The following is a 12,562-nucleotide window of genomic DNA, read 5'->3' as shown; positions in this document are numbered from 1 at the left end:
GGGGACCTAAAGCTCTTCAGTGGTTCCAGTCATGTCCCCGTCTGCTTAGTCATTATGCTTAGAGGAGGAAATATCTCAAAGGTAACTTCTTTATTACCAGATAGAATTGTGGTAAATAGATAAGAGTGACTTCCCATTATTTAGCTTTAATAATGTGGCCTGGCTTTACCATTGGGAAGAGTGATAACTGCTTATTTTAGAAAAGGGGAGGGCAGAGTAAGCCATCAAGATAAATACTGAAAATAATTGATATTCTATATAGATGGCCATTGTTAACAACTTGGCCTAGGACAGCCCCGCTGGTACAGCGGTTTAGCGCCACCTGCAGCCCGGGGCCTGATCCTGGAGACCCGGGATGGAGTCCCCCATCAGGCTCCCTGCATGGTGCCTGCTTCTCCTTCCGCCTGTGTCTCTCTCTCTCTAGCTGTGTCTAGGAATAAATAAATAAAATCTTTAAAAAAATAAAGTTTTAACAACTTGGCCTATTCTCAGTTCTGTTTCTCTGAGCAAGTTTATATTGAAGAGATAGTCTATCCAGGGACACCTTTGGGTAGCCTACCTCAAGCTTAATTTCTTAAAAATTTTCCAACTCAGGGCCAGGAAGTGTGATGAGCAGACTACAGATAATACATGATAAACCTCTTTTCAAACATACACAGAATCTTTTTTAAATGTGTTGGCCTGGTGAGACTGGGGACCTCAAGATGGCCGACCCGGGGACCCCCATCTTCCCACCAAGGCCACCTTACAATGCCGCCCTGCCCCCATCTTCCCGCCAAAAACTCGTTATAAACCCTCCTGCGGTTTGCCTGGGCACGACTTCCCTCACTCGAGCCTCTCAGAGTTGGAATCTCACCCGGCGCTTCCCATTAAAGCACGCTCGAACCTACTACCTGGCTCTGCCTTCTTTAATTTCTATGCTGTTCATCGGGAAAACCTAACAAAATGACCATATATTCGGCCAGGTTACAAAAAATGCATCAATATGTCTAAAAATTGAAATTACAAGTGACATGCTCACAATGCAAGAAATGAAGAGATTTAAAGGAGAAAATGAAAATATAAATAGATGTTTACACTGGAAATTATAAAATATTTCCATTAAACAACTCTAGGATAAAAAGAAAAATATAAATGAAAATTATGAAAAATGGACAGTTTCAGACAATTAAAAATGAACATAAAAATGACATACAATCACATATACCTATATTTTACGTTTATAGTTCCAAGTTTCTGTAGTTTCTTTATAGTTTTGTAGTTTTATTATTATTTTTTAAATTTTTATTTATTTATTCATGAGAGACAGAGGCAGGCTCCATGCAGGAAGCCCAATGTGGGACTCGATTCCAGGATCATGGAATCACACCCTGAGGCAAAGGCAGACACTCAACTGCTGAGCCACCCAGGTGTCCCATGTAGTTTTATTTTATATATTATGTTTATATATACATATTTATACATTTATACATATATACATTTATAAACATGTATATATGTTTATATATACATATTTATAAATTTTATATAAATTATATATGAATTTAATATACAAAACATGTTTTCTACATACATTTTATGTATAGATAGGTTTAAAATTTTAAGTTTTGATGTTTATATTATTTTTATTTAAAAAAATTTAAATGTTTTATTTATTTGAAAGAAAGAGAGAGCAGAGGGAGAGGGACAAGCCGACTCTTGCACAGAGCACAGAGCCCAATGTGGGCTGCATCCCATGAATCAGAGATTGTGGAGGCCGAGAAAATTAAGGCCATTCCACTTTAAGTTCAGCGTTAGCAAACGTCCAACCATCCCAGGCCCTTGTGAAGAAGAGCTGAACTTTACCTTACTTCAGTTACAGGAAGAAAACGACTTACAGCTTAACGTCCTATAAAGCCCCATATTAGAATAAAAACAGAGCCCAAGCCAAGGGCAGGAAGCCCCTATTAGAATGAGAACAGAGCTCAATGCCCTTGAAGGCCCCATATCAAAATGTAAACAGAACTTGAGGAATTGCTCCACCCCTTCTGGAGGTCCCCTAGACCAGTCCTTAAAACTAAGCTGAAACCCACCTTGGGGTCCAAGTCCCTGCTCCGCTGTGTCAGGTACACTTGGACCCAAGCTCGAGCTTGTAAATAAACCCTCGTGTGTTTGCATCAGTGTCGGCTCCTCGGTGGTTTCTCAGATTTGCAATCTTGGGCACAACAGAGATCATGACCCTAGCTGTAGCCAAGAGTTGGATGTTCAACCAACTCAGCCACCCAGGTGCTCCTGGGTGTTTTTCTAAAGGATTTTTAAAAATATTTATTTATTTATTTATTTATTTATTTATTTATTTATTTATTCATGAGACACACACACACACACACACAGAGGCAGAGACACAGGCAGAGGGAGAAGCAGTTTTCTTGAGGGGAGCCTGATGCGGAACTCGACTCCAGGACCCTGGGATCACAACCTGAGCCAAAGGCAGACGCTCAACCACTAAGCCACTCAGGTGTCCCAAAATATTTTAGTTTTTAAAGATTTTATTTATTTATTCATGAGAGACACACAGAGAGAAAGAGGCAGAGACACAGGCAGAGGGAGAAGCGGGCGCCATGCAGGGAGCCTGATGTTGGACTCGATCCGGGGTCTCCAGGATCAGGCCCTGGGCTGAAGGCAGCACTAAACCACTGAGCCATACCCAAGATTTTATTTATTTTTTTAAGGAATCTTTTTTTTTTTAATTTTTTTTTAAATTTTATTTATTTATGATAGTCACAGAGAGAGAGAGAGGTGCAGAGACACAGGCAGAGGGAGAAGCAGGCTCCATGCACCGGGAGCCCGATGTGGGATTCGATCCCTGGTCTCCAGAATCGGGCCCTGGGCCAAAGGCAGGCGCCAAACCGCTGCACCACCCAGGGATCCCTTAAGGAATCTTTATACCCAACATGGGACTCGAACTCAAAACCCCAAGTCAAGAGTTGCATGCTTCACGGACTTAGCCAACCAGGAGCCCCTATATATTTATAGTTTTAATGTTTATATATTTTATGTTTATAGTTATATTTTATATACATATTTTTATTTATTTTATATATTTTACATAAAGATAGGTTTTGTATATAAATTTTATACAACCATGTTTTCTTTATATATTTTATATATAAATATGTTCACAGTTTTAAGCTTTTATCTATTGGGATACCTGGGTGGCTCAGCAGTTGAGCGTCTGTCTGCCTTTGGCTCAGGGCATGATCCTGGAGTCTTGGGACTGAGTCCCACATTGGCCTCCCTGCATAGAGCCTGCTTCTTCTCCCTCTGTCTGTGTCTCTCGTGAATAGATAAATAAAATCTTAAAAAAAAAAAACAAAACATTTTGGTCAAGCAATAATTTCTCCTGCTGATCTACTCAGGACAGATGTAAATAAACCAGTGTAAGACTGCAGATGTAGGTGGCTACATGTAGTGGGACACCTGACTAACACTTCTAAAATAGATATAGTTTATTTGAATCACACAACAAAATGTCTCAAAATAGGCAATTGTTACTCTTGGCTCAAAGGATCTGTGATTCAGTCCCTGGGAAGAGCTGGCATGTGTGACTGTATGGGCTTTCTCTCCTTGGGCCAGAGGGCAGTAAGTTCTCTCAGCTCATTAGAAGAAGCAGATGGCTACATGTGGTATGTCCCTCTGTAGGGCTCTCTGCTATCAGAGAGAGATCCTTTCTGACCTTTCCTGAATCCTCCAGAACACTTTTTTTTTTTTTTTTTAAGATTTTATTTATTCACAAGAGACAGAGAGGCAGACACATAGGCAGAGGGAGAAGCAGGCTCCATGCAGGGAGCCTGATATGGCACTCAATCCCAGGATTCCAGGATCATGCCCTGCGCCAAAGGCAAACACTTAACCGCTGAGCCACCCAGGTGTCCCTCCAGATCATTTTTTTTTTTAAGATTTCATTTATTTATTTGACGGAGAGAGCATAAGCAAGGGAGCAGCAGGCAGAGGGAGGAGCAGACTCCCCACTAAGTGGGGAGGCCAATGTGGGGCTCCATCCCAGGACCAGGGGTTCACGACCTGAGTGCAAGGCAGACACTCAACCAACTGAGCCACCCAGGCGCCCCTCAGAACACTTTCATTTATAGTTCTGGTGTGGAAAACAAAGACAGAAGAAAAATTATTAAATTTTCTTATTTACAGCCCACTGACAAGTCCTTGAAGCAGGCAGTGACCTTTCTTTCTTTCTTTTTTAAGATTTCATTTATTGGGGATCCCTGAGTAGCTCAGCGGTTTGGCGCCTGCCTTTGGCCCAGGGCGTGATCCTGGAGTCCCGGGATTGGGTCCCACATCGGGCTCCCTGCGTGGAGCCTGCTTCTCCCTCTGCTTGTGTCTCAGCCTTTCTCTCTCTCTCATGAATAAATAAATGAAATCTTTTTTTTTTTTTTTAATTTCATTCATTCATTCATGAGAGACACAGAGAGGCAGAGACACAGGCAGAGGGAGAAGCAGGCTCCACACAGGGAGCCCGACTTGGGACTCGATCCCGAGTACCCAGGATCACACCCTGGGCTGAAGGCGCTAAACCACTGAGCCATCTGGGCTGCCCCAGAGTTGCCTTTCTCTAGGAACTCAGCTGACCGGATGTTGATACTTTGCTAAAGGCAAAAGGCAATCTTAGCTCTGCCCTCCAGGATCCTGTGAGTTTAACATATAAAAATTCCTTTATCTCTACCCCCAACCGCCCAACCAAGTACATGTTGGCAATCATCCCCCAAGCATATGACCCACCAATGTACATCTGAAGGTCTCATGACTCAGGTTTTTTTTTTTGAATATGTGCTGCCGAAGCGAGCACGACTTAGGTTTTATTAGAGGGTAATAAATGACCTTTTCCCAACAATAGCTAGCCCCTTCAAGGTCCTGGGAACATTTGCTTCTAAAATTCCTTAGAGGGATCCCTGGGTGGCGCAGCGGTTTGGCGCCTGCCTTTGGCCTAGGGCTGATCCTGGAGACCCGGGATCGAATCCCACGGCGGGCTCCTGGTGCATGGAGCCTGCTTCTCCCTCTGCCTGTGTCTCTGCCTCTCTCTCTCTGCGTGTGTGACTATCATAAATAAATTAAAAAAAAGAAAATTAAAAATAAATAAATAAAATAAAATTCCTTAGAGACATAGGTTATTCCCCAACCGCCTCTGAACCTGAAAGTGTATATGAGCCACTGCTCATGACCCCAGGGCAGCTCTTTCTGCCCCCAGGTCCTTCCTTGTGCTTAATAAAATCATCTTTTTGCACCACAAACATCTCAATTCAATTCTTTCTTGGCTGTCAGCTTTGGATCTTTCCTACATCAGGTGATTTTCAGGTATTCAGTCACATGTTCAACACTGTTAAGTTTTTTAGTAACTAGATGGAAATGAGACCGCCAAGGCAAGCGAGGGTCCAAGAACAGATTTTATTGCAGGCACCCTCGGGCGAGGTTCCACGACTCACGGGGGAAAGAGAGTGAGTCGAGGAAGTCGTGCCAAGACAACGTGGTAGGGGGTTTACATAACGTTGTAAGGCAGAACGGTTTCCTATTGGTTGGCTCATATGCAAAGGAAGGATTGCAATCCAACCAGTCAGAGTGACCCTCACTATGCAAAGGAAGGATTGCAATTCGACCAGTCAAAGGTGACTTCCTCCTCTGGGGTTTGAAGGGCATTGGGTTCAGTTGGGGAAGTCCAAAGGAGAGGTGTAAGGGTCTGCTCAAGCTGTCAGCAGGTCATTGGTCCATTGGCGTCCCAAGTGGAGGTGGTGACAGGAACCTCAGCCATTTTGGCGTATCCGCCATCTTGAGGAGTTTCCCTTCCCGCCTGGCCCCAACAAACACTAGCTCAAATTGAGTAGAGAGAAGAAAATTAATGTTTGGCTTTTGTAGTCAAAACTGGTAGCTGGGCAGCCTGGGTGGCCCAGCGGTTTAGCGCCGCCTTTGGCCCAGGGTGTGATCCTGGAGATGGAGGATCGAGTCCCTCGTCGGGCTCCCTGTGTGGAGCCTGCTTCTCTCTCTGCCTGTGTCTCTGCCTCTCTCTCTCTCTCTCTCTCTCTCACGAATAAATAAATGAAATCGTAAAAAAAAAAACAAAAAAAAACTGGTATCTGCTTCACTGAGAATCTGTGTCACTTTCCTTGCATGCACCATCTATGAGCGCTGCTTCAGAGGGGGGGACACCCAGACCTGGAAGATGGTGGGACTGACTCTCCTGGTAGAGTTCAGAATGTCTACAACAGCTTTCTGCTTTGATAATTCTCTCCAAGCAGTCACATCTTATGTATGAAATAGCATCAGTGGTTGGGTGGAGCGGGGGGTGGGGTCAGATGTTAAATGCAGAATGAGGAGGACGCAAACATACTGAGCGGCAGAAGCCAGAAGAGCGGGACAAAAGAGAAGTGTGGTCAGATGGAAGCCAAAAGAATAGAGTATCTCAAGAATGAAGAATTAATTTAATGTTCCTGAGTAAACAGGATGAGGAATAAACACATCACGTGGACATGTGCGTCACTGGTGAATTAACAAAGTGATTTTAAGATACACTAGTTGGTGGGGTGGGGCTGGAGGCTCCACAGCTGGCATGACAGCACTGCAGACCTGCACCCCAGGAAAATGGTGAAAATTATTTTTAAACAAGAAAACATCCACTAGATGTCTTGGAAGTAGTCCAAAGAACATACAGCAAATGAAGAAACATTGATTCAAGATAACCTACTAGAATTTGGTTCTTCCCTTCCTGCTAGTGCCCAGTCAGATGGCTATCTTCCCAAGAGGTCCAAAATGGCAGTGCTTCTCACCATGCCCCCAGCTATCTGCTGCTGATGCCTAGTTCTCTGGGCAGGTGAGGTCAAGTTATGGGCACTTGATTGTTCTACCAGCTCCCATTCATGTGGCAGGAACCTCAACTTGGGTACAGTGTTGATGAGAAAGCAGAAGGTAAGCTGAGGGCAAAGCACAAGCAAACCCCCCACTCCCAATGTGTGACATTTCTCAGGGACTCCTGGCTGCCCTAAAACTAAGAGAAGGGAAAAACAAATGATTAACTAATAGGGATCACAGTCCTTCGGGGTGAGAGTCTCCATCAGTTTACAAAAGTCTTCGTGATTTACAAGGAAAAAGTCATCAATAGCTTAATTTTCAGAGACCCATAACTCAATTTCCGGGAGCCCTAACATCACCCTTCCCTCCACAATGATGTGGGAAACAAAGGTAGAAGATAATGTAAATTAAAAATTGCCTTATAATCTGCAGCCCATTGACAAATACTTGAGTCAGGTAGAGTATAACATTCCTCCAGGAAACTTCCAACTAAATGTTAATGCTTTGGTAGAGGGATAAACAACCTTAGCTTCTTTATTTTTTATTTTATTTATGAGAGACACAGAGAGAGAGAGGCAGAGACACAGGCAGAGGGAGAAGCAGGCCCCATGCAGGGAGCTCCATGTGGGACTCGATCCGGGGTCTTCAGAATCACACCCTGGGCTGAAGGGGGCGCTAAACCGCTAAGCCACCCAGGCTGCCCACAACCTTGGCTTGATGATGATGGCAGGGCCTCCAGCATCTGGTAGGTTGTCTTTAGCATATGAAAGTCCTTTTGGAAACCTCCCTTTTTCCTTAAACTCCCCTAACTCCCAGGTCCCTAATCCATCACCACTCACAACCCCAGTGTAACAGCTCTTTCTGCCCATGGGTCTGCTTTAATAAAATCGCTTTTTTGGGGATCCCTGCGTGGCTCAGCGGTTTGGCGCCTGCCTTTGGCCCAGGGCACGATCCTGGAGACCCAGGATCGAATCCCACATCGGGCTCCCCGTGCATGGAGCCTGCCTGTCTCTCTGCCTCTCTATGTCTCTGCCTCTCTCTCTCTCTCTGTGTGTGACTATCATAAAAAATTTTTTAAAAATTCACCTTTTTGCACCAAACACGTTTCAAGAATTCTTCCTTGGTTATTGACTCCAGACCTCTCCAACATTCCAAAACTACATCAACAGGAGATGTTTTAAAATGTACCCAGGATTTGTTCTAATCGGGTATCATATGGTGACAGGCGCAAAGGCAACTATCTTTAACAGTTTATTACTCATATTTCCCAAGAAAAGAAGACACACCACTCCACACAGGGCAAGGTGGAGATGCCCCAGGTTTGGGCAGCAGGCAGAAAGGAATGAAGGGAAAGCATGGCCCACAACCTTCTCTGTGTTTTCCAAGGGAAAGGCAAGGCAGGGCAGGGGAAATAGTTTCACGTTGGTGGCTTGTGGGCTATAGTGCTGGTCTCTTGTCTTGCACCTGGCTCTGGGTTGATTTAGGAAAGGGAAAATACTGGTTTGCTGATTAAGAGTGAGGTAAAGGAGATGGGTGGGAAAGAGTTCCTAGGGATTAGTTGGTTTGCATGTGAAAGGTGTGTAGTTTACTATCTCTAGGAATTAGCTTGCCCGGAAGGGGCAGTCTCTCCCCAGCAAGCTAGGCCCCCCAAGATTTAAAAAACACAATATGGAAAACAACCCAAGAGATCAGACATAACAGGTCATAGTATACAATTCCATCTATATTTAATCTCCAGAGTAGGCAAATATTTAGATACCGTAAGTTGATTACTGTTTGCTTAAAATGGGGGAGTGGGAGGAAAGAAGCATGAGCCAAAGACAATGAAGTGGGGATCCCTGGGTGGCACAGCGGTTTGGCGCCTGCCTTTGGCCCAGGGTGCGATCTTGGAGACCTGGGATCGAATCCCACGTCGGGCTCCCTGCATGGAGCCTGCTTCTCCCTCTGTGACTATCATAAATAAATAAAATCTTTAAAAAAAAAAAAAAAAAAAGACAATCAAGTGGTTTTTTGAGGCAATAAAAATGTTTTAAAATTAACTGTGGTGATGGTTACCACCTACCTGTGAATATACTAAAAATATGTTATGGAATTGTATATTTTATATGGATATTTTATTTTATTTTTTTATATGGATATTTTATATGGATGAATTGTATGGGAGTTCTAGTTCAATAAAGCTATCATTTTTTATTTTTTTTAAAAAAATTTTTATTTATGATACTCACACAGAGAGAGAAGGGCAGAGACACAGGCAGAGAGAGAAGCAGGCTCCATGCACCAGGAGCCCAACATGGGATTTGATCCCAGGTCTCCAGGATCGCACCCTGGGCCAAAGGCAGCCGCCAAACCACTGCACCACCCAGGGATCCCTAAAGCTATCATTTAAAACAAATGCAGTGTTAGGGTGAAAAGTCATGTTGAAATAGATGACATAGATGACACTCTCTTCTTCCCTATTCAGGAACCAGTTGGATGTTGGAGGTCATCCACTCCAAGGGAGATCCCAGCTGGGAAAAATCTGTGATCAACTGGGATCAATCACCACAGATAGAAAATAAATCTAGGTGAGAATAAGAAAAAAAATCAGCCCCACACTTCTATGTGTCCTCTCTCCCTATTCAGTTATCCCCCAAGTCATTCTTCAAGGCCAAGGCCAAGGTGCACTAACAATGTAATGGCAGTTTGGATTACTTCTCAGGGTGTCCTGAATGCCTGTATTTGTGGAATGGAGTTAAACTTTGATTCATTAAAGTGCACATATCAGAAAACTCTGTTCAAAGCTACATATTCATATACTAGTTACTCTCCCTGGTATTGCTCTAGAGAAGTTTTTATTAGTTAAGTGTATCTTTGCTTCATCCTGGTATAAAGTGCCTGACATTGAGTTGCTTATATGGAAAGCAGCTCAATTATAAATCATCATCTAATTCAGAGGAAACATGGTTTGGTTCACATTTGAAACCCAGGTGGGCTCCTCTAATCATGACATCTATGTAGGGATTGTCTTTCCCACCCACTAGCTCCAAAACCATGATGCATAATTTCAGGAGCTCTAAAGAAAGTTGCTAACTTTGAATATCCCTAGGGATATAAATGTGAATGTCTTAGATTCTGTTTTACATCATGATTAAAAAACATTATCTAAACTGCATGAGATTCTCTCAAACCATCTTATGTGATGAGGTATTGGATAAACTATAATATTTTTTAAAAAAGATTTTTAATATATTCATGAGAGACACAGAAAGGCAGAGACATAGGCAGAGGGAGAACCAGGCTCTATGCAGGAAGCCTGATGATGTGGGACTCGATTCCGGGATCCCAGGATCATGCCCTGAGCCAAAGGCAGACCCCCAGGTGCCCCACCTACCAGAATATTCTTTTTTTTTTTTTTTTTTCAGAATATTCTTATATCAGAGTGTGTTATATGTATTTTGTACTCCAATTCTATTTTTTGTTTATTTACTGTAAGGGTCATTTATTTGACTGCAATCTCCTATATGGGAAACAAAGGGAAAAGAAAAATTGTTAAATTTCCTTAATACTTACAGCTTGTGGGATCCCTGGGTGGCGCAGCGGTTTGGCGCCTGCCTTTGGCCCAGGGCGCGATCCTGGAGATCCGGGATCGAATCCCACGTCGGGCTCCCGGTGCATAGAGCCTGCTTCTCCCTCTGTCTATGTCTCTGCCCCTCTCTCTCTCTCTCTGTGACTATCATAAATAAAAAAAAAAAAAAAAAAAAAATACTTACAGCTTGTTGTCAAGTCCTTGAAACAGGCAGAGTGGGCGGGCGGCCCCGGTGGCGCAGCGGTTTAGCGCCACCTGCAGCTCAGGGCATGATCCTGGAGACCCTGGATCAAGTCCCACGTCAGGCTCCCTGCATAGAGCCTGCTTCTCCTTCTGCCTGTGTCTGTGCCTCTCTCTCTCTTTGTGTCTCTCATGAATAAATAAGATCTTTTTTTAAAAAAGAAATTCCTTTGGAAGAGCCTTTTTCTCTACATTCCCCCTCCCAAAATACATGTTTTTCAGGTTTAATCCGATAGTGAAATGAAATAGAGAGGTCAGGCAAAAGTTGGCCAAAACAGGCTTTTTTTTTTTTTTTTTTAACTAACTCAAAACAGGCTTTTAATGGGATGCGCTCTCAGGCGAGGTTCTGTGGCCCGCAGGGGAGGGAGAGCGGGGAGTTGCGGGCCTGGGAAGTCCGGCGCTGGGGAGGGCAAGCGGGCTTTTTAAGAGGGGAGGGGTCAGCGGTTGGGTGTCCATAGGGGATGATAGGTATTAGGGCATATTAGTGGTGAAATTGGTATGGAGTGATAACTGCTTATGCCCTTATGGGGTCTGGGTAAAGTAGGTTCAGGTTTCCTGCATAGGTCCGGTGTCCCCCTGATGACGTGTCTTCGTGTCTTCGGCAGCCTGCTGGTGATGGGAAAGTTCTGAGGTGGGGCAACAAAGTGGAGGGTCTGCCGCCATTTTGTTGGTGCCTCCTGATCCCCCTTGATGCCGCCAGCCCAACAATGTTAGGAATCATCTTCTAAGCATATGGCCCACTGATACACATCTGAAGTGTCTCATGACAGAGTTTTTACTAAACAGTAATAAATGACCTTTTCATAACAATAGCCAGCCCCCTCAGGGTGCTGGAAACCTTGATTCCAAAATACCTGGGAAGCTTATGCTATCCCTAATCCCCTCCCAACATGAAACTATATAATCAGTCCTCAAAACCCTAGTGCAGCTCTTTCTGCCCTTGGATCCTGTCCCTGTGCTTTAATAAAATCACCTTTTTTGCACCAAAGAGACGTCTCAAGAATTCTTTCTTGGCTATCGGTTTCGAACCTTAACACCTTTCCTACATCAATCTCTTGGCCATCCCCTTTGTTCCAGCACCACCAGGTACTCAGAAGAATTCCGGGTCAAGCAGCAGCTTGCTGTAGGGAAAAAAAACCCTGAAGGAGTGGAAAGAGCAGGGGGTTTTGGAGCCAGCAAGACCTGGATTAAGTAATCAGCTCTGGGATGCCTGGGTGGCTCAGTGGTTGAGCCACCTTTGGCTCAGGGCGTGATCCTGGAGTCCCAGGATTGAGTCCCACATCTGGCTCCCTGCATGGACCCTGCTTCTCTCTGCCTAAGTCTCTACCTCTCTCTCTATGTCTCTCATGAATAAATAAGTAAAATCTTAAAAAAAAAATCAGCTCTAACCCTTATTAGCTGTGTGATTTTGGGTGAGTTACCTAACCTCCCTGTGCCTGTTTATGCACCTGGATTTGGGAGAAACAACTCTGAATATGTTGTGCCCAAGATTGCGATTGTCACCACCAAGGAGCTGACACCGATGCAAGCACACGAGGGTTTATTAGCAAGCTCGAGCTTGGGTCCAAGTATACTCCACACAGCAGTGCAGGGGGGTTGGATGCCAAAATGGGTTATAGCTGGGTTTTTTATAGGCTGGTCTAGGGGATTTTCAGAAGAGGTGGAGGAATTTTTTTCCCATTCCAATATGGGGGAAAGGGTGGGGGAGTTTCTTAAGATCTGATATGGGATTCTCTGCCAAGGGCATTCTGCAGTTTTTCCTGTAAAGTTCAGCTCTTATTCACAGGGGCTTAAAATGGCTGTACTTGTGCTAATGCTAAACTTGAGGTAGAATGGCCTTAATTTTCTCAGCCTCCACAAATAGGGTTAAAAGGATTAAGTAAGACCTGAAGTGGAAATGACACCTTTCACCAGTGACTACAA

At 44.1% G+C, this 12,562-nt stretch overlaps 1 long non-coding RNA gene across 1 annotated transcript in view; it reads right to left on the bottom strand.

The window, feature by feature from the left end:
* Positions 1 to 10,947: 10,947 nt before the first annotated feature.
* The window catches only part of LOC140642660 (uncharacterized), a 3,735-nt gene continuing 2,120 nt past the window's right edge, over positions 10,948 to 12,562 (bottom strand). Inside the window, exon 2 of the long non-coding RNA XR_012039080.1 lies at positions 10,948 to 11,245. This is a non-coding gene — a long non-coding RNA (uncharacterized lncRNA). The remainder of the gene's footprint in view (positions 11,246 to 12,562) is intronic.

The sequence above is a fragment of the Canis lupus genome, chromosome 1 (assembly GCF_048164855.1).
Source record: "Canis lupus baileyi chromosome 1, mCanLup2.hap1, whole genome shotgun sequence".
Lineage (NCBI taxonomy): Eukaryota > Metazoa > Chordata > Mammalia > Carnivora > Canidae > Canis > Canis lupus.
Note: the sequence above shows the minus strand (reverse complement) of the source record. Positions and strands in the feature narration are given on the sequence as shown.